The sequence below is a fragment of the Balaenoptera acutorostrata genome, chromosome 4 (genome assembly GCF_949987535.1).
Source record: "Balaenoptera acutorostrata chromosome 4, mBalAcu1.1, whole genome shotgun sequence".
In the NCBI taxonomy this organism is placed as follows: Eukaryota; Metazoa; Chordata; class Mammalia; order Artiodactyla; family Balaenopteridae; genus Balaenoptera; species Balaenoptera acutorostrata.
Genome location: NC_080067.1, coordinates 36078884 through 36099616, shown reverse-complemented (window position 1 = coordinate 36099616; position 20733 = coordinate 36078884).

Here is a 20733-nt window from a genome sequence, read left to right as displayed (position 1 = left end):
AATCTCACCTCAGCCTGATCCCACCACAGAGCCATCTCATATTGAGGCTAGGGGTTCTGGCTTTCAAATCCCCGTGTCAGCCAGCCATTAGCTGCAGGCTGCCGAGGGTGTACGGTATAATCTCCTAGTCATTTCCAAGCAAGGACGCTTCCTTTGGCTGAGGGCAATTCACAGCAGGGGGCGACGGGTACATTGTCCCAGTAAAGGAGAGCTGAACAGGCCGCCAAAACATCTTCTACAATCTTATGGTCTAAAACTAGGTCACATGGCTGCCTCTGAGTACAATGGATATTTGGAAAGTAAATATCTAGTTTTTCAGCCTCTACTGTGAGATATGAATGACTCAGTGGCCAATCAACAATGTCTTCGAAAACATCTCCTGACATAGGACCCTTACTTGTTAAAGAGAGAAATCTTTTTTTCCTACTCCTGATATTTTCTTCCATGTGACATGAATTCCACTAAAACAGTTATCTCAAACTTTCTGGCCTCAGGACCCCTTTAAATTCTTTAAAATTATTGAGGATTTTTAAAAGCTTTTATTAATCTAGGTTATATCTATGGTAATTTACCACATTAGAATTTAAAACTGATAAAATTTTAAATATTTATGGGAATTCCCTGGTGGTCCAGTGGTTAGGACTTGGTGCTTTCACTTCCAAGAGCCCGGGTTCTCAGGGAACTAAGATCCTGCAAGCCATGTGGCATGGCCAAAACATAAAAAGAAAAATTTAAAATTTTTATGTATTAATTCATTTTTAAACAATAATAAATCCATTATTATCATAATAACATTATCAAAAATAATTATATTTTCCAGAAAACGTTTTTTAATTAAGACTATAATTGTTACATATTTTTACGACCTTAGTGTCTGGCTTAATAGAAGACAGCTGAATTCTCACAGCAGTTTCTACATTGAGTTTGCTTTGCAATATGTTTTGTTTGAAGTACATCAAGAAAATCCAGCCTCACAGGATTTAGAATTGGAAAAGGGAAGAGTAGTTTAATATTTTCAGATAATTATGGATATTCTGCTTTGATACTACACCAAAACTCAGTAAGTGGTAGTTTCTCAAAGGTTAATTGCAACGTGGAATATAAAACTAAGTCAATGAACTTTACAAACCCTGATACGTTAAAATTCTCTGACCTATCTTGCAGTTTGAATGGATGTTTGTAACATTATGCATTGAAAATTTTTAAAGTTTTGTTTCACTGAGTCAATCTGATCTTCCAAATGTTGCCTCATTTCATTATATGGTATCCAAAATCACATTAATTAATATCATCACCAATAACATCAGAAAAGTCTTTATTATTTTTTTGAATTTTATTTTATTTTTTTATACAGCAGGTTCTTATTAGTTATCCATTTTATACACATAAGTGTACACATGTCAATCCCAATCGCCCAATTCATCACACCACCACCACCACACCCCCGCCACTTTCCCCCCTTGGTGTCCATTCGTTTGTTCTCTACATCTGTGTCTCAATTGCTGCCCTGCAAATCAGTTCATCTGTACCGTTTTTCTAGGTTCCACATATATGCGTTAATATACAGTATTTGTTTTTCTCTTTCTGACTTACTTCACTCTGTATGACAGTCTGTAGATTCATCCACGTCTCTACAAATGACCCAATTTCGTTCCTTTCTATGGCTGAGTAATATTCCATTGCATATACGTACATCTTCTTTATCCATTCGTCTGTCAATGGGCATTTAGGTTGCTTCCATGACCTGGCTATGGTAAATAGTGCTGCAATGAACATTGGAGTGCATGTGCCTTTTTGAATTACGGTTTTCTCTGGGTATATGCCCAGTAGTGGGATTGCTGGGTCATATGGTAATTCTATTTTTAGTTTTTTAAGGAACGTTCATACTGTTCTCCATAGTGGCAGTATCAATTTACATTCCCACCAACAGGGCAAGAGGGTTCCGTTTACTCCACACCCTCTCCAGCATTTGTTGTTTGTAGATTTTCTGATGATGCCCATTCTAACTGGTGTGAGGTGATACCTCATTGCCGTTTTGATGTGTATTTCTCTAATAATTAGTGATGTTGAGCAGCTTTTCATGTGCTTCTTGGCCATCTGTATGTCTTCGTTGGAGAAATGTCTATTTAGGTCTTCTGCCCACTTTTGGATTGGGTTGGTTGTTTTTCTAATATTGAGCTGCATGAGCTGTTTATATATTTTGGAGATTAATCCTTTCTCCGTTGATTCGTTTGCAAATATTTTCTCCCATTCTGAGGGTTGTCTTTTCGTCTTGTTTGTAGTTTCCTTTGCTTTGCAAAAGCTTTTAAGTTTCATTAGGTCTCATTTGTTTATTTTTGTTTTTATTTCCATTACTCTAGGAGGTGGATCAAAAAAGATCTTGCTGTGATTTATGTCAAAGAGTGTTCTTCCTATGTTTTCCTCTAAGAGTTTTATAGGTCTTATATTTAGGTCTTATATTTAGGTCTCTAATCCATTTTGAGTTTATTTTTGTGTATGGTGCTAGGGAGTGTTCTAATTTCATTCTTTTACATGTAGCTGTCCAGTTTTCCCAGCACCACTTACTGAAGACACTGTCTTTTGTCCATTGTATACCCTTGCCTCCTTTGTCATAGATTAGTTGACCATAGGTGCATGGGTTTATCTCTGGGCCTTCTATCCTGTTCCATTGATCTATATTTCTGTTTTTGTGTCAGTACCATATTGTCTTGATTACTATAGCTTTGTAGTATACTCTGAAGTCAGGAAGTCTGATTCCTCCAGCTCCGTTTTTTTCCCTCAAGTCTGCTTTGGCTATTCAGGGTCTTTTGTGTCTCCACACAAATTTTAAGATTTTATTTTCTAGTTCTGTAAAAAATGCCATTGGTAATTTGATAGGGATTGCATTGAATCTGTAGATTGCTTTGGGTAGTACAGTCATTTTCACAATATTGATTCTTCCAATCCAAGAACATGGTATATCTCTCCATCTGTTGGTATCATCTTTAATTTCTTTCAATTGTGTCTTATAGTTTTCTGCATACAGGTCTTTTGTCTCCCCAGGTAGGTTTATTCCTAGGTATTTTATTCTTTTTTTGCAATGATAAATGGGAGTGTTCCCTTAATTTCTCTTTCAGATTTTTCATCATTCGTGTATAGGAATGCAAGAGATTTCTGTGCATTAATTTCGTATCCTGCAACTTTGCCAACTTCATTGATTAGCTCTAGTAGTTTTCTGGTGGCATCTTTAGGATTCTCTATGTATAGTATCATGTCATCTGCAAACAGTGACAGTTTTACTTCTTCTTTTCCAATTTGTATTCCTTTTATTTCTTTTTCTTCTTTGATTGCCATAGCTAGGACTTCCAAAACTATGTTGAGTAATAGTGGTGAGAGTGGACATCCTTGTCTTGTTCCTGATCTTAGAGGAAATGCTTTCAGTTTTTCACTGCTAAGAATGATGTTTGCTGTGGCTTTGTCATATATGGCCTTTATTATGTTGAGGTAGGTTCCCTCTATGCCCACTTCCTGGAGAGTTTTTTATCATAAATGGGTGTTGAATTTTGTCAAAAGCTTTTTCTGCATCTATTGAGTTGATCATATGGTTTTTACTCTTCAATTTGTTAATATGGTGTATCACACTGATTGATTTGCATATATTGAAGAATCCTTGCATCCCTGGGATAAATCCCACTTGATCATGGTGTATGATCCTTTTAATGTATTGTTGGATTCTGTTTGCTAGTATTTTGTTGCGGATTTTTGTATCTATATTCATCAGTGATATTGGTCTCTAATTTTCTTTTTTTGTTGTATCTTTGTCTGGTTTTGGTATCAGGGTGATGGTGGCCTCCTAGAATGACTTTGGGAGTGTTCCTTCCTCTTCAATTTCTTGGAAGAGTTTGAGAAGGATGGGTGTTAGCTCTTCTCTAAATGTTTGATAGAATTCACCTGTGAAGCCATCTGGTCCTGGACTTTTGTTTGTTGGAAGATTTTTAATCACAGTTTCAACTTCATTACTTGTGATTGGTCTGTTCATGTTTTCTATTTCTTCCTGGTTCAGTCTTGGAAGGTTATACCTTTCTAAGAATTTGTCCATTTCTTCCAGGTTGTTCATTTTATTGGCATAGAGTTGCTTATAGTAGTCTCTTAGGATGCTTTGTATTTCTACGGTGTCTGTTGTAACTTCTCCCTTTTCATTTCTAATTTTATTGATTTGAGTCCTCTCCCTCTTTTTCTTGATGAGTCTGGCTAATGGTTTATCAAATTTGTTTATCTTCTCAAAGAACCAGCTTTTAGTTTTATTGATCTTTGCTACTTTTTTGTTTCTATTTCATTTATTTCTGCTCTGATCTTTATGATTTCTTTCCTTCTGCTAACTTTAGGTTTTGTTTATTCTTCTTTCTCTAGTTCCTTTAGGTGTAAGGTTAGATTGTTTATTTGAGATGTTTCTTGTTTCTTGAGGTAGGCTTGTATAGCTATAAACTTCCCTCTTAGAACTGCTTTTGCTGCATCTCATAGGTAGAAAAGTCTTTAAGTATTAGAAAGCTGTCAAGCCTATGGTGGCAGATACAAGTTTCCTAAAATTCTAATTTTTGCTTGTAAACACAGTTTTATCATTAGCAACAAATACTGTCAGTTACCTTGAAGTGACTGTCACTTCATAAGAGAAAATGTTTGCCAAATGCCCAAGTCTGAATAATCATAGTTTGTTTATCAGTAATGAGTGGCAAGTAAAATGATGTTCTGGAGGGAAAATCTAGTTCAACTCACAACTCAAACAATAGCACAAATGCTTTTCCTCTAGACAACATTGTGTTCCCGGATGCAGCAAAAGTACACTCAACCATCGGTGTGAGAAAATTAACAATGTTCATCAAAGTCATTCTTAAATGAAACCCTTTGGGTTTTTTTTTTTTCTTTTTTCCTGGGTGTGTGGCAGGAAAGAACATAATGACTACTAGGACAGTTTGGTGTCTCTGCCCTGATTCATGCTAAGGCACAAGCAGTTTCACCCACCTTTGCGTTTGCACCATCAGTGTAAATGTCAACACAGTGAAAAAGGCAAATAACATCTTAGCACTGTTATGAAAATACATCTGATCTTGCTGAACCCCTGAGAGGGTCTTGGGGACCCCTTGTGTTCTGAGGACTGTACTTTAAGAACCTCTGCACTAGAAAGCAATGCCAGATTCACCTTGGCTTCCTGTCTGCCAACTGGCTTCCAGAGAGAAAGAGGAGGCTGAACTCTGCATCCCCAGCCCCTTCTCAATCTCAACAATCAGAATTCATTTTTCCTCCCCTCCAGGGGGGTGAATTAGAGTTCCTGCCATTACTGAAAATCCTCTCAGTTAATTACCATTTACAAAATATTGCTCAAAGCTTTTAATCACTCAGTTTACCTCTTAAGGTAACAAGCTGCTTACAGCAGAGTCCCTGAACCAAGAGGGGGCATCTGACCCAATCTTAGACAGTTCGATACTCTTTCCTGGGAATTTGACCCAGGTCTGCTTGAATCCCATCCCCTAAACAGTAGGTATTTGTCTTAGTCGTTTAACCAATAGGTCTGGGGAAGTAGTCCCTCCTGGAACAAAGGGAAGATGGCTTCTTGGCATTGTGCCCTCATCTTTTGGAATCAGCATCAGAATTTGATATTGGCTATGTAACCCCATGGCAGGCAATCACCGAGAGACTGCCAATCAAAGTGCACTTCCTCCCAGGCATGAGTGAGAGACCCGTTAGAAAACCAAACATTCTTCCCTTGAATCTGAACGTTGAGCTGAGTGACTCTGAGGCTGAAGATGAATGATCATTCACCCTAAAAGCAGTTCCAAAGAGACTGTCTGGTAGCTCTTGCCCCGTTTCCTAGTTCTATCAAAGACCACAGTCCACGCATTTTTATTCCTGCTCTCTAAGCTAACCCATAGCCTCCCAATAAAACCCCTTTTGCTACATCAGCCAAAGTCTGTTTCTGTTGCTTGCACCAAATGACTCTGATTCAGCCCCAAAGACAAATTGCAAACCCTGCCCTAGGAAACATAAACTACTTACAACTCCCCAAACCACAATTTTCCAGGCTTGAAAATGTTAAGATCCACCAGGCGCCCATTATATTTCACTGAGGCCCAGGAGCTGGGACTTGTGCATATTTTCACAGCCGCTGCATTCATTTCCATACCACCTACTGTCAAGCCACATTGGGAAGTCTTTCCACAGCCATTTCCTGGGGAAGCCGTGATATTTCCCAAACCCCTGAAACAGAACCTTTTAATTATTATTTGATAGAGGAAACACTATTTGTTGGATTTTTATACCATGCTTTTAGCACAGAATATGCTAGGGAAATGAGCATTTATGCTTTGGTGCCATGGCTGAAACCGAAGCCATATAAAACCACGAGGTTGAGTTTACTATGATCCTGATTGCACTGGCCAGTCTCTGGACAGGCGATGATGTCTCTATTGATTCTCCACAGTCAGTGTTATCAAGCTTCTTATCACTGAACAGTCTGATGCAGAAGGGATTGGAAATATGGCAGTCAGAGTCACTATATGACATTCAGGGTCAGGTGAATATCCTATATGCTGGGGTCACAAACTGAGATGGCTAAGGGATCAGGCATGTACCAAAACTGAAAACAGCAGACCGGTGGGAGCAAGGACCAGCTGAAGAACTCATGCCTCATTGCAAGGGAGGAGGCTGACATTACACTCTAGACAGGTGGAGGCTTCCCTAAAAAGAGATTTGTGAGCTGTGTAACCACAGGCAAGTCTAGTTTCTTCACTGCATTTTGCTTTTCACATCATGAAGTGGGGATGGAAATAGGGTTGCTTTGAAGTTCCAATGAGATAGGAATATTGAAACGTACTTGTAAAACTTTGAAAAGGATGGGTTACTATAATCTGTCTAGTATTGTGTTTAACAGCAAAGTTTACATGCTCTCAATGTCATTATTTAGTAATGCGGAGATGAAAGTTGCCATGGGATTCTGCTCTTTAAACAGAAGACACTCTGACTTTGATGCAACAAAGAATTGAGAAAGTAAAAAGTATTAGCAGTTCCACACGCAGGCACAGAGACAGAGGGCAAAGTCTTCAACATACTGACATCAGGATTAAAAAAATGACCCAATGGCAATGCCTGTCTTTTAGGTGTATCATAGTACCTGCTTGCAGTTTCGCTAAGTAATCTATTATTATTATTTCACTCAAATGCTACACTACTGGCTAGAGTTAAAATGAATTGATGGGCTTCCCTGGTGGCGCAGTGGTTAAGAATCCGCCTGCCAATGCAGGGGACATGGGTTTGAGCCCTGGCCCGGGAAGATTCCACACGCCGGGGAGCAACTAAGCCCGTGCACCACAACTACTGAGCCTGCGCTCTAGAGCCCGCAAGCCACAACTACTGAGCGCACGTGCCACAACTACGGAAGCCCGCGCGCCTAGAGCCCGTGCTCCGCAACAAGAGAAGCCACGACAATGAGAAGCCTGTACACCGCAACAAAGAGTAGCCCCCGCTTGCCACAACTAGAGAAAGCCCGTGCACAGCAACGAAGACCCAACACAGCCAAAAATTAATTAATTAATTAATTATTTTAAAAAAACAACAGTGAATTGACAACCTGAATTGACATGATCATGCCAGATCATGGTGAGCAAAGAAGACTGAAGTCCCTCTGGGCAAACGACCCTGTTTATGCTCAGTCTTGAGAGTAAGCAGAATGGTGGAGGGCATGCTAAACCCCAGGAGAAAAAAAAAATCACACAAAAAAATTTGTTCAAATATTTGTGTCTTAAAATTTCTCATCGCAAGAAAAATACAAATCTGTAACTACGTGTGGTAATAGATGTTAACTAGGGTTACTGTGGTGATCAGTTCACAAAATATACAAATACCAAATCGTTAGGTTGTATGCCTAAAACTAATACAATGCTATATGTTAATTATATATTAATATTTTTAAAAAGGATTTGTGGGCTGGATTTGACCTATGAGCACCCAGCTTATATCCATTGACCTAAAGGGTATCTGAAAAGAACAAACACAATCAACTCTTTTATTGAATTAAATGCCAGGTGTATTTGCATTCCTTGTCAAATACCGTCTCTCATTCAACATTCACAATAACCCTACTAAATAGGTAAAGGATCCCTCATCTGTACTTATCAGAAAAATAAGATTCGTATATCTTAAATACCTACCCTATGTTACGTAGCCAATAAGTGATTTTGCTGAACTTTTTTCCCGGGTGTGTCTGAAACCCTTATTTTTTCCAGGAAAAAAACCAATGGCTTAAATGTCCACATTGCACAGATGGATGTTTTGTTCAGCCTATGAAGCTTTAAAAATGTTGAATTCATTACAAACATTCAGCAATCAAGAATTGTCACATAAAAATCTGGATTTCCAGCTTTAGGGAAAGACAAAATATTGTGCCTTCTGGCAACTCTGGACATGCTGGAACATCTGGCAACCTTGGATGGACAGTTGCCATTGGCACTGCCCACGGGGGCTGGTTGGTAGCCTTACCCCTTTGATGGGGCCAGGTCTGCCCCTTTTTATCCCACTGACTCATATCACCTGCCTACATTTGCTGACTTTAGTTGCCTGGCCTTTTGTGGACACTGCCGTTTATCCCATCCCCCCTTCTGTTCAGCATGTGTTTTCATCCCAGACAAAGGGAAGCAGCTACGCCCTCCATTACCCTCCCTGGGCAGGAAGTCTGGGAATCGAGATGAAGCACACTCCATCCAATGAAGTACAGCTAATTTGCCTACGGGCTTCATTTGAATTACCTGCCTATGGCAATGTTTAGGATTTGAATGCTTTAATCAAGGTATTTTCATATGAAATCAGTATGCTCTTCCCTTTTCTTACTGACCAGAAAGGAATGTGCATCTTCGTTTAGACTTTAGTCATGTAAATAGTCATTTTACTCCAAGTGGCACTAGAGAAGGTACAGAGCTTAACTGGTAGAACACATGACTTTTTTGAGTTGAAGCCGGCATGCAGATCTGTATGAAAACTTGTCAACTTCAAGCAAGGAAAACCAACACTCTGCTTCCTCACCAAGCACAAATTCTAAAAGCTAACAACGTCACCTTGAATGATATCTAATATCCCAAGTCTGAGTTGTATAGTACCAAGAATCATTTTGACCTACACAGGTCAATGGGCTTATTATAGGTAAAAAAAAAAGAAAAGAAAAGAAAAGAAAAGAAAAGAAAAGAAAGGAAGGAAGGAAGGAAGGAAGGAAGGAAGGAAGGAAGGAAGGGAGAGAGAGAGAGAAAGAAAGAAAGAAAGAAAGAAAGAAAGAAAGAAAGAAAGAAAGAAAGAAAGACACACACACGCACACACACTGTCAAATGAAATAATTCACTAGTAACTGGTTTTGCCTTACTTCCCCAAAAAGTCTTCCTTGACTAATCCAATCTCACCTTTATACAATTTCCCCGAGCAGTCGTGTATTCAGTCTACATTATATTATTTTATATTTATTGAATTATTAGTTCTTGGAACTGAATTGTCTAATTTAAGTGCCGAAGGGAACTTAAAGGATCATTTAATCCAGGCCTTTCATTTTATAGATGAAGAGAACTGAAACCCAGCAAATTTAAATGATTCACTCAAGGTCACAAATATTGCTGATCAAGGGCACACTTGACCGAGTTCCATGGTCTTTATACTCCAAGGTGCATTCATTTATTATGCACCTTCCCAAGCACCTTCTGAAAATGGTGTGGCCAGGTTATAATGTCTGTAATTTACCTTAAACACTTCAGCCCAGACTGTGTTTGCTAGTCTCCATGTACACTCTTAGGACAGTTGGTTGCCCTAATCAAGAATTCACAGCTGGCATTCAATCAAAATGCCACACACCAAAGAGGAGTATCACAAGGCTTCAGCTACCTTCAATCAACACCAGAGACGTTGCTGAGCTTAATAAATGTTATTAATAGGCTTTCACTGGTGAAATTAGTGACTCGTTTAGTAACATAATAGATACTATAAATGAACTGCCATTGGTAAAATCGTTGCTGCTCAAGAGAAAATGTCTTAGAGACACTCCTCACCTTTTCACAAGCAAGGTCAACTTCTCACCTTTGCCCATAAGGATGGCGCTCAGAGCTAGAATACGAAGTGGTCCTACATCCAGCCCTGATTTCACAGGATTCTGGTTGGCTGCTACCACTATAAGGTTAACTGAATCCTGCCTCTAGCTGGGGCATTTGTCTCAGATGAATCCTTCAAACAAGATGTGGCTAGAGGCCCAAAAAAGAAGAGAACTGGGACTTCCTGAGATTACAGAACAGGTTGTGTGAACTGTTTCTCCTTATTGATACACGGGGGTTTTTGTTGGTTTTTTTTGTTTGTTTTAATAAATTTATTTATTTATTTATTTATTTTTGGCTGTGTTGGGTCTTCTTTTCTGTGCGAGGGCTTTCTCTAGTTGCGGCGAGAGGGGGCCACTCTTCATCACGGTGTGCGGGCCTCTCACTATCGCGGCCTCTCTTGTTGCGGAGCACAGGCTCCAGACGCGCAGGCTCAGCAGTTGTGCCTCACGGGCCCAGTTGCTCCGCGGCATGTGGGATCCTCCCAGACCAGGGCCCGAACCCATGTCCCCTGCATTGGCAGGCGGATTCCCAACCACTGCGCCACCAGGGAAGCCCCCAATACACGTTTTTTAAATAAATGCCCATATGTGTGCAGAATCAGGCTAAAGACTCACTTTGAATATAAACAAGTTATAGTGAGATTGTCAAGAAGCATCCACTGTTTCTGACCTCTAAGACTGGCGGCTACCAATACCCACCAGAAAGAATTTGATAGTTGTGAATGACTATTATGAGCTGAACTGTATCCTTGAAAAATGCATATGTTGAAGTCCTACCCCTCAGTACCTCAGAATGTGACCTTATTTGGAGACAGGATCTTCACAAAGGTAATCAAGTTAAAATGAAGTCATCAGGATGGGCTCTAATCCAGTATAACTGGTGTCCTTATAAAAAGGGGAGATTTGGAGGTAGATACAGGCAACAGAAAGAACCCGTGTGTAATGAAGGCAAAGATCAGGGTAATGTGTCTAAAAGCAAGCAACACAAAGATGGCCATCAAACCACCAGAAGCTAGGGGAGAGGCATGGAACAGATCTGTCTCATAGCCCCCAGAAGGAACCAACCCTGTCAATACCTTGATCTTGGACTTCTACCCTCCAGAACTGCAAGACAATGAGACTGTTATTTAAGCCACCCAGAGTATGGTCCTTTTTTACAGCGGCCCCACCAAACTAACACAATGAGCAGATAGGCTTAGGTCTATTTGTAAAAAGACTTCAAAAATTGTTTGGACTGCTAAGTCCAGTTTCACAAGGGTTACCAATAGCTACTAACTGTGTAATTCCCAAAACATCTAATTGCATTAAGTTGTACCCCTGCTTAAAAATCTAGTGAACAACCTTAATAATGATAGAAATAATAATGGAAGGATGAGGTTGACACATACCTAAACCCACTGTCGATGCTCTCTGGCCAAAGTCTATTGGAAACACACCTGCATTCAAACAAAGTTGTGTTTATTGTCTCGTTGTAACAAGGGAGAACACACACCAAAGGGAGCCATGGAGGTCTTAATAAAAGGGTGTCAGAAAGGACTGATAAGATTTGGACTTGATAACTATTTGGGGGATAGTTCAAGGAAACAGGGCTTTGCTCTTAATTGGATGCTGTCAGGAACAGGGTGATTCTGTTATTGGGTATTTTAAATAATTCTCATATAAAAGGCAGAAGGAACAAAGTGAAGATAAAACTGTAACTGGTAAAGAAGCAGCAGTCACTCCTATGAGCCCAGAGGGGAGGGAGTTTTGTGGTTTGGACAATGCTCTTCTTGTTATATGTGCTCACATATGATGAAGGAGTCCTCGTAGTTTTCTCTCGTTCCATTACCGTCACAGAGTGATCCTGCATGACGTTTGTGTTCTGTGAAATTTTTGATGCTCAACAAAACACCCAAGTTTTAGCCATGAACGCCAGGTCCACTCCTGTCAGGACCTGCTTCTCTCTTTCTCACCACTGATCAATCTTAACATCATTAAAAGTAGGATAGCTGGATAATATGTATCTCCAGGTGTGATGCAAGAAGAAGTATACCATATCACCTCAGAAGTACTCTTGTCAAAAAAGAAAAAAAAAAAAGAATCTGAATCTAATTAAGCCTCTAGACCAGCACTGCCCAATGGAAAGAAAGTACAAGCGACATATGTGATTGAAAATTTTCTAGTAGCCACATTTTAAAAAAACAACAATAAAGATGGGAAATTAATTTTTAAGTGTATTTTATTTAGCTAATATATCCTAAATATTATCATTATTTTAATATGTAATCAACATAAAAATATTAATAAATTGTTCTACATTCTTTTTCATAGTCTTTGAAGTCTGGTGTGTATTTTACACTTACAGCACGTTTCAATTCAGATTAACCATAATGAATACGCCTAATCGCCACACATGGCTAGTGGTTGCCATATGGACAGTGCAGCTCTAGACCCAACTCCCAGTTTAGTGGAAATATGAGAAATAGAGGAATACCTCTCTCCATCGAAGGAAGAATACAATTAACCTAATCTAATTTGTGAAATTCTACGTGAAGGATTCAGTTCCTGCAACAAAAAAATGGTAAGGGAAAATCAAGGGGAGGAGAGATGTTTATAGATTAAAGGATTCTCAAGGTACATATTATCTGTGTAAATGCAATCTGTGGACCCTGTTTGAATTGTGATTTCAAAAATCAAACCGTATAAAGATGTTTTTGTAGTCATTTGGGGAAACTGAATACCAGAGATTGTCTTTTGGATGGTATTTTAAAAATATTGTTAAGGGACTTCCCTGGTGGCTCAGTGGTTAAGAATCTGCCTGCCAATGCAGGGGACACGGGTTCGATCCCTGGTCCGGGAAGATCCCACATGCCGCAGAGCAACTAAGCCCATGCGCCACAACTACTGAGCCTGCACTCTAGAGCCCGTGCACTGCAACTACTGAGCCCACGTGCTGCAACTACTGAAGCCCGTGCACCTAGAGCCCGTGTTCTGCAACAAGAGAGGCCACCTCAAGGAGAAGCCCGCACACCGCAACAAAGAGTAGCACACCGCAACAAAGAGTAGCCCCCCGCTCACCGCAACTAGAGAAACCCCGCACACAGCAACGAAGACCCAATGCAGCCAAAAATAAATAAATAAATACATTTATTTAAATATATATATATATTGTTAATTTTGTTGGCTGTGATAATGCTATTGTGGTTATATTAAAGAAAAATGTTCTTATCTGTTAAAGCTATAGGCTGAACTATTTGTGTGTAAAATAGTATCATATCTAGAATTTGTTTTAAAATATTCCAGCAACATTTTTAAAAGTAGGAGGGAGGTAAATGAAACAAAAGTGGCAGAAGGTTGATATGATGTGTGTTAGGTACCTGGGAGTTTATTATACTGTTTTCTCTACTGTTATGTATGTTTTAATATTTCCATAGTAAAAGTGTTAAGAATAAGTGTGATAAGAGGAAAAATCATCTATCTTTAGGTTGCGGTCAAGTTTCACTGGTGCATACCTAGGTCAAAACGTATCAAATTGTACACTTTAAATATGTGTGGCTTATTGTATGTCAATTAAACTTCAATAAAGTTGTTTAGTAAAACAATCTATCATAGGACTACACATACCTGGGAGCCCAGTATAAATGAAATCTCAATTGAAGTGGGAGACAATTTGTTAGAACTTTTTGTTGCAAGTGACAAAATCTCAATTTTTTTCTGCCTTAAAAACAAAAATAAGGAGAGGTTTATTGTCAGGTCTAGTATTTAATTTTACCCTACTTACAAGCGAATAAGTTAGACTGTTACTACTCCAGAGATGCTGGCAGAAGACACAAGACTCCTGGATCAGAGACAAAGGACTTGACTACTCGTGGCACAGCAAGCAGCATGTGCATGAGCATATTTACTCTGGTTCCCTTGACCCCTGAGTCCTTGGGGGTGACATGATATGGCTCAGATGGGTGCTCTGTGCACAGGAGGTTTACATCACAGCTGACGAATACTACGCTTGGGGAATCCATCACTTTTCCAGCAGGCAATAAGAAAGCCTCCTGTTTGCCCCGGAGGCAGACATCACCTCATCCTTCACGGTTATTCGCTGCAAACATAACCGTGAAGAATGGCCCTTGGGTTCTTGGCACACTCAGATATATATATATATATATAGGAGCGTGAGGGATCCATGGAGAACCGTCTCGAACCGTCTCTCTCAACAATTTTTAGATAATGTGACTGATAAATTCTAGTAGTAACTCTATAGCTTCAGGCATAGCTGGATCAAGGAGCACACATGATACATTTATGTCTCTCTCTGTCACTCAGCTCTTTTCTCTGCTGTGTTGGCATTACTCCCAGACAGACTCTTTATGTGATACAATTACCTCCCATTGGTTGGGCTTGGTTGGTTGATCCCTTTTCCCTGATCTGTGGCCAGGAGATAGACTGTTTTAGCTGGCCAGGATCAGAGCAACTTTGTGCAGTTAGTCAGGTTATATAGTACATAAAGCACCACATATAGGTGGCACCATTCATACCAGATATCATAGATCTGTAGTATACGAATTACAATAATTTCCAAAAGATGGAAGTATAGGTGCTACATGGGTAGCCCTGGCCAGAATCATGATCGGTTCATCCCCAAGACGGGAGGTGGGGTCAATCCTATCCAAACCACAGAGTGGTTCCCCGAAGTGACACCAAGGAGCATTTATCAGCAGTGGGAATGGATGCTGGACATACAAAAATAACAGATTCCCACTACAGGCTGGTACAATTATCCCTATTTTCTAGATGAGGATACTGAGATTCTATAGTAAGGAATCTGCCCAAATCACATAAACTACAAGATGAGACAGACTCAAATGCAGAGGTGTCTGATTCCAGAACACACTCAGTTTCCATTTAACCACCCCAATTCACTGTCCTTAATGGGGTAAGTCTGAGCTTATTTATTTGGTGTTCAAAGCCTTCCAGTGAATGTTCCCACTTTACCCACCTAATCTCAACCCTCACCATTCAAAACTGAATCTGCCCTAGGAAGGAGTCTTTACCACCCTCACTCATTCTTGTTAGGAACCCATGATCCTTCTATTCTTCCCATTTGAAATAACCATTCTTTCCAAAACTCAAAGACTTGTACTTCCTTGAAGTCAGCACTTCCACCATAATCTCCAAGTTCTTTCATAAAATCAAATATCCCACATTTGTTTGAAGTAACCCCAACTCACTACTCAATTTCCCCAATGGAGCATAAGTGCTGAGAAGCTAGAGGTCATGTCCTTCCTTACAGACAACAGACAACTTAACAGACAACTTTAGGAGTATCTGGCCAGCCCCAAACTCCCCTTCTCAGAATTCTTTCCACCCGGACAAGGGTGGACAACCAGTGGCCAAGTTCGCATTGAGCAAGGCCGCCACCCTGGCCTTAGCGATTGGACAGGGAATGGTCAGCTGCCTGACGCTGAGCCAATCAGATTCTCTCCTGAGACCTGGGCTTGAAACTGAGATCTCGCAGTGACTCATCTTCCAGGGGACCATAAACTCCAAATGTGCAGGCTGGCTACATTTGACCCTGTGCTCTGGGAAGCAGTGAGAGCTATTCTGCAGAAAGAGCAAGAAAAACAAACGCTAGACTATGGGGAAGAATTGGAGAGCACAAGTTGCCTTTTCCAGGAGGCTTTCGAGTTTCTGATTCCAATGTCAAGGCCTGCTAGCACTGTCTACCCTTGTTTTCCACGTGAGACCCCTGGATTAGTCTGAAATAAGTTCCATGCAATCGAAAGAGCCCAGGCAGACTTAACCCAAGACAGGGCACACCCCAAGCACTTACTTTTATCCTTGGTGAATACAATGATAAGGTAAATGATTTACATGATATTATATGGTATCCAGCCATTCATTTACCAGGGTTATTTCTATCTGTGCTTTAGAGGCGGCAAAGAGGTGCTGGAAGAGGGAAGCCAGTGACAGAGCAGCAGGACGCAGAGTCCCCAGCTGACTTGTGCAGGGCTGCAGGGATGGCGTGGAGGGCAGACTGTGGGATGCTGAGCAGAGAACCAGGCTGAGCTGGTAGGAGGGAGAAGTGAGGACAACTCAGCGAGTCCCAGGCAGGCAAATAGAAGCAATAATGGGGCCGCGCGCCAAGTCCAAGAAAACAGAAGGGGAAGGACGGTGTGTCGGGGGGAAGTCAGGAGAACTGGGGAGAAAGATACATGCACAGGCTTTTCTGCCTTTTCTGAATTTGTATAGCACAGACGGCTGGAGAAACTAATTTTAAAAATCACCTGTTTTCCATTACGGAATCAGATTCTCCTTTTCATTACCATCTCTTTTCTCAGACTCAGTGACAGCCTGTTATTGGATTTTTAATCTGATGAAATTGATGTTGAAGGAGAGGAATGTATTATTTCAGGCCTCAAGGTTATGTCAATTTTGCTGGTTCTCAATGATTCATGTTCTGTGTTGGGCCCTACATGGAAGAGCCTCTCTGGGGAATCCTAGATCAAGCCTAGGGATGCAGGGAGGAAGGCGGGCAGTACTGGGGACCCTTTCCGCTCTGCCTTTCTTCACTTCTAAGGACTAAATGTTGTTTGTCTCATGAAGGGAGAGACCTAGGAGTAAGCAGTCCTGGCAGAGCTGCCTGGTGTGCAACTCTACCTCATCAGGCAGTTCAGAAAAAGGAGGAAAGCAGGGGTCTGATTAGGGTGTACACAAAGGAGAGCGGACAGGAGACTCCCAGGGAAACTAAAAGTTTTAAGAGCTCCACACCTTCATGTATACTGTTCCTCCACTATGGGCTGCATTCTTTACCGCCTTCTTTGCTTGTCACACTCTTACTTCAAGACCCAAACGATGTCCTTTCTTCTTAATATCATCTTCATACTTGTCCAGGAAGCACCAGTTTCACCCTCCTCTCTTTTCCCAGCTCTATTATGGCATTTACCACACTGTACTAGAGTTTCCAAAGAATTTCTGGAAGGACAGCCGAGTAGTTAAGAGCACAGATACTGGAGTTAAAACCACCTGCCAAATCCAGGTTCTGCCACGTACCAGCTGTATGACTAAGACAAAATATTAAACCTCCGAGATCCTTACTGTCTTCATCTATGAAATAGGATCATAGCACATGCCTCATAGGGTTCTTATGAGGATTAAACATTATGTGCTTAAAAGGGTGTCAGATGTATAGCGGCACTGTGTAAGAGTGAGCTCTCACTAATATTATTCCCCTCTGGGCTACTAACTCCCCAAGAAGTCAAGCCTGGGTTTGATTTTATCCTTGGCCTCCAAACGTGACACTATCGACTTAAATAAATCTTTGCACTTGGTCAGCTGACCGATGGCCACAACTGCTTGGCTTAACAGCTCCACCCTCACCTCTGCCCAGGACTGAATTTCTGCTTGTCCCAGGAAGACTCCCTTGGAGCACCAGGCCCCCCAGCCTGTCTATTTCTTCCTCTCCCGGGTCTCCAAGTTCTATGCACACACTGCCTTTGAGTTCCTCTTATTAAAGCACCAAAATTTCAGCAAGTCATCTCCCAGACCCAAAGCCCTGAGCAAAGCTCCTGGTCCTTCCCATGGCAGCACAGGGACCACCTCTTCTGGCTGGCTGATTGATCTTTTATGTATCACTCATTTTGGCACCAACCCTACAGCTAAATAAATTCTACACTAAAATAACCTTAGAAGGCAAAGACAACACTTTTTTTTTTTAATTACACATGAAACACATGAATAAATCCTCATTGCAAAAGAAAAAGGGAGGAAGAATAGAGAAAGATAAAAAAGATGAAAGAAAAAAAGAAACTACAGAAATATAGAAAATACAAAGCAAAGCCCCTCCACATCCATTCACACTCTTTCGCCAGAACCCATCACTGTCGTCAGTTCACTGTCTCCTTCCAAACCTTTCTATGCCCTTTTGCACATGTAAAGAAACAGTAGCTTTGTTTTGCTTGGTTCTATTTACATAAATGGGATCATCTGGGGGCTTCTTGGCTGCAGCTTGCTTTTTTCATATAGAAGTCTCCCTTAGAGATCTTTTCCAAATTTCAGAGGATTCTGTAGGATGTCTTTACATAGGCTATTCTCCTGTTGATGGGTACTGAAGTTGTTCCAAACTAAGTGACTTCATTTTAGCACATCTTCCATCACATGAAGTTATCATTTTAAAAATATAAATTTAAATCAAAATAAAAACGACTTCTAGATTTTTTTAGTATTCCATTTTTTAAATTTCTATAGCTGTATATAAAAATAATCATAAAAACCTTATTCCTAGGTTTGTTTCTATATACCTAAGTAGCATTATGATAAAGACAATGTAAGACAAACAAAGTAGAGGATCTATACTTTGCATTTCTTTTGACACACAAGCTTTTGACGTTGGACAAGTGGATTAGTTATATATTGCTGCTGTATAACAAATTGCCCCAAACTCAGTGACTTAAAACAACAGGCATTTATTGTCTCACAGTTTCTGTGCATTAGCTCAGCTGGACCCTCTGGTTCAGGCTCTCACAAGTGCAATGAAACTGTCAGCCAGGCCTGGAGTCTTTGCTGGCTGTTGCCCAGAGACATCAGTTCCTTGTGGTGTGAGGCTTTTCATAGGGCTGCTCGTATGTGGCAGCTGGCTTCACCCACAGAGAGGGCTCGGAGGGAGAAAGACAGAGAGAGAGAGCGCTAAACAGAAATCTTAGTCTTTTGTAACCTAATCTCAGAAGTGCCATTCTATCACGTTGGCCATATCTATTCATTTAAAGGGTGGGTGGGGGGAATAAATTAGGAGATTGAGATTAACAGATACACTTTACTATATATAAAATAGATAAACAACAAGGTCCTATTGTATAGCACAGGGAACTATAGTCAACACCTTGTAATAACCAATAATGGAAAAGAACCTGAAAAAGAATATATATATATATATATATATACACATATATATATATATATATATATGTATGTATATATATACATATGTATGTACAACTGAATTACTTTGCTGTACACCTGAGACTAACACAACATTGTAAATCAACTATATTTCAATTAAAAATAAATAAATAAAGTGAGTCAGCACCTCTGGCTCTCACTTGAAGGGAGGGGCTGACACAGAGGGCAGACACCAGGAAGAGGGATCATTGGAGCCATCTTAAAGGCTACTTACTACAAGTAACTTGGCTTCTCTGTACTTCAGTTTTGTCCTCTGTAAACATCTACCTTATAGGAGACATTATGAGAAGTAAGAGAATTAAAACATGTCAAGTGCTGAGAACAGTACCCGGCACACGATGAACGCTAGAGAAATATTAGCTAAGTATGGATACAGAAATAATGCAAATGCATATACCTACTTTGTACAACGCACCGTACTAAGTCCGCGGTGGTTGTTCAAGAAACACTTGCCTTAAAAGACCCCTGATCACTCAAAAGAAGTTTGAGCACATGGAAATTACCCCAGAAACAAAAGTACTTTCTAAAGGTAAAAGTACGTACCATAATTACCAGGGGGGCCTCATAGTCACCTCCAAATTTCCCACAAGCCCTCCCCTTATCGGAATTTCCACCCAGCAAGCTCCAATGCACTCCTGAGTCACCCCTACATCTAAACAGAAAAAGCCACACTTCACTCTGAAAATGCACACCAGTTGCCTGACTGCAGAAGCTGCGTAATTTGCAAAACCACACAATTTGTAAGTTACAGAAAGAAGATCTGAGAGCTTGTCTGCCTAGCTGGAGCATTTCTCACCGAGCTCAGCAGTTTAGGTGAGATTAGGGGTCTCCTGTGAGTTTTTACAAACAAGACCCACCCTGATACTGTTACTTATTATACCCCTAGTCTTTAAAGGGTAGTACAGAGGGGGAGATGGGTTAAGGAGCAGTGTCCTGCTTCACACGTGTCCCTTTTGTGCCATCCAGGACTCAGCGGGTGGGGGAAGGAAGCCAACCTGTCCTCCAGCAGATGTGGTAAATGGGTCAGGAATTAGGCGACAACAAAAGGCTGGACCTTTCCCCCTGCCCTCCCCAGGCCACAAGTCACCCAGCAAGAGCAGCAACTCCCAAGGGCAAATAAACACAACCCAGCACATGCGCCCTCCTGATAGAGGGCTCTAGCTCACAGTGCCCAGTGTGCAAAGCCACTTTTTTTCTGATTCAAAAGCCCCAAGGAAGCAGGAAGACGGAAGAGGGACTAGAAAGGCCAGCCTGGCAGCCTGGAGAGGTCACTGATGTGGGATAGCAGCCCGTCTGTGCTCATCCCACTCACCCTGAGCAAATGCCCAGAGATTTTGTTTTTTTTTAATTACCCAGGTCAGCGTAATCAGAAGTGCAATGACGTGAAGGAGGAAGCAAGAAGAAATGTCTCCATATCACAGGAGGCAGCTGCCAGGGTAAGAGTGGATGGATTCGTTGTATTTTTGGAAAAGTAAACCAAATTCTCCCTGCAGAGAATCGCTTTTCCTGTCCTTTGTTTCAACACCTCTAAAACCAAATTGCTTTTAGAACAACCAGGGCCTGGCTGGCTGGAATACTGAAATCTCATATCAACATGACAAGGGTAGGGACCCACTTCTCTAGAGAGTGCTAGTAGGATCTGAGAATGGTGGCCACCTGCACTGAGAGGCCAGAGCTGGAGAGAAAGAAAACAAATTCTGGTAATAAAT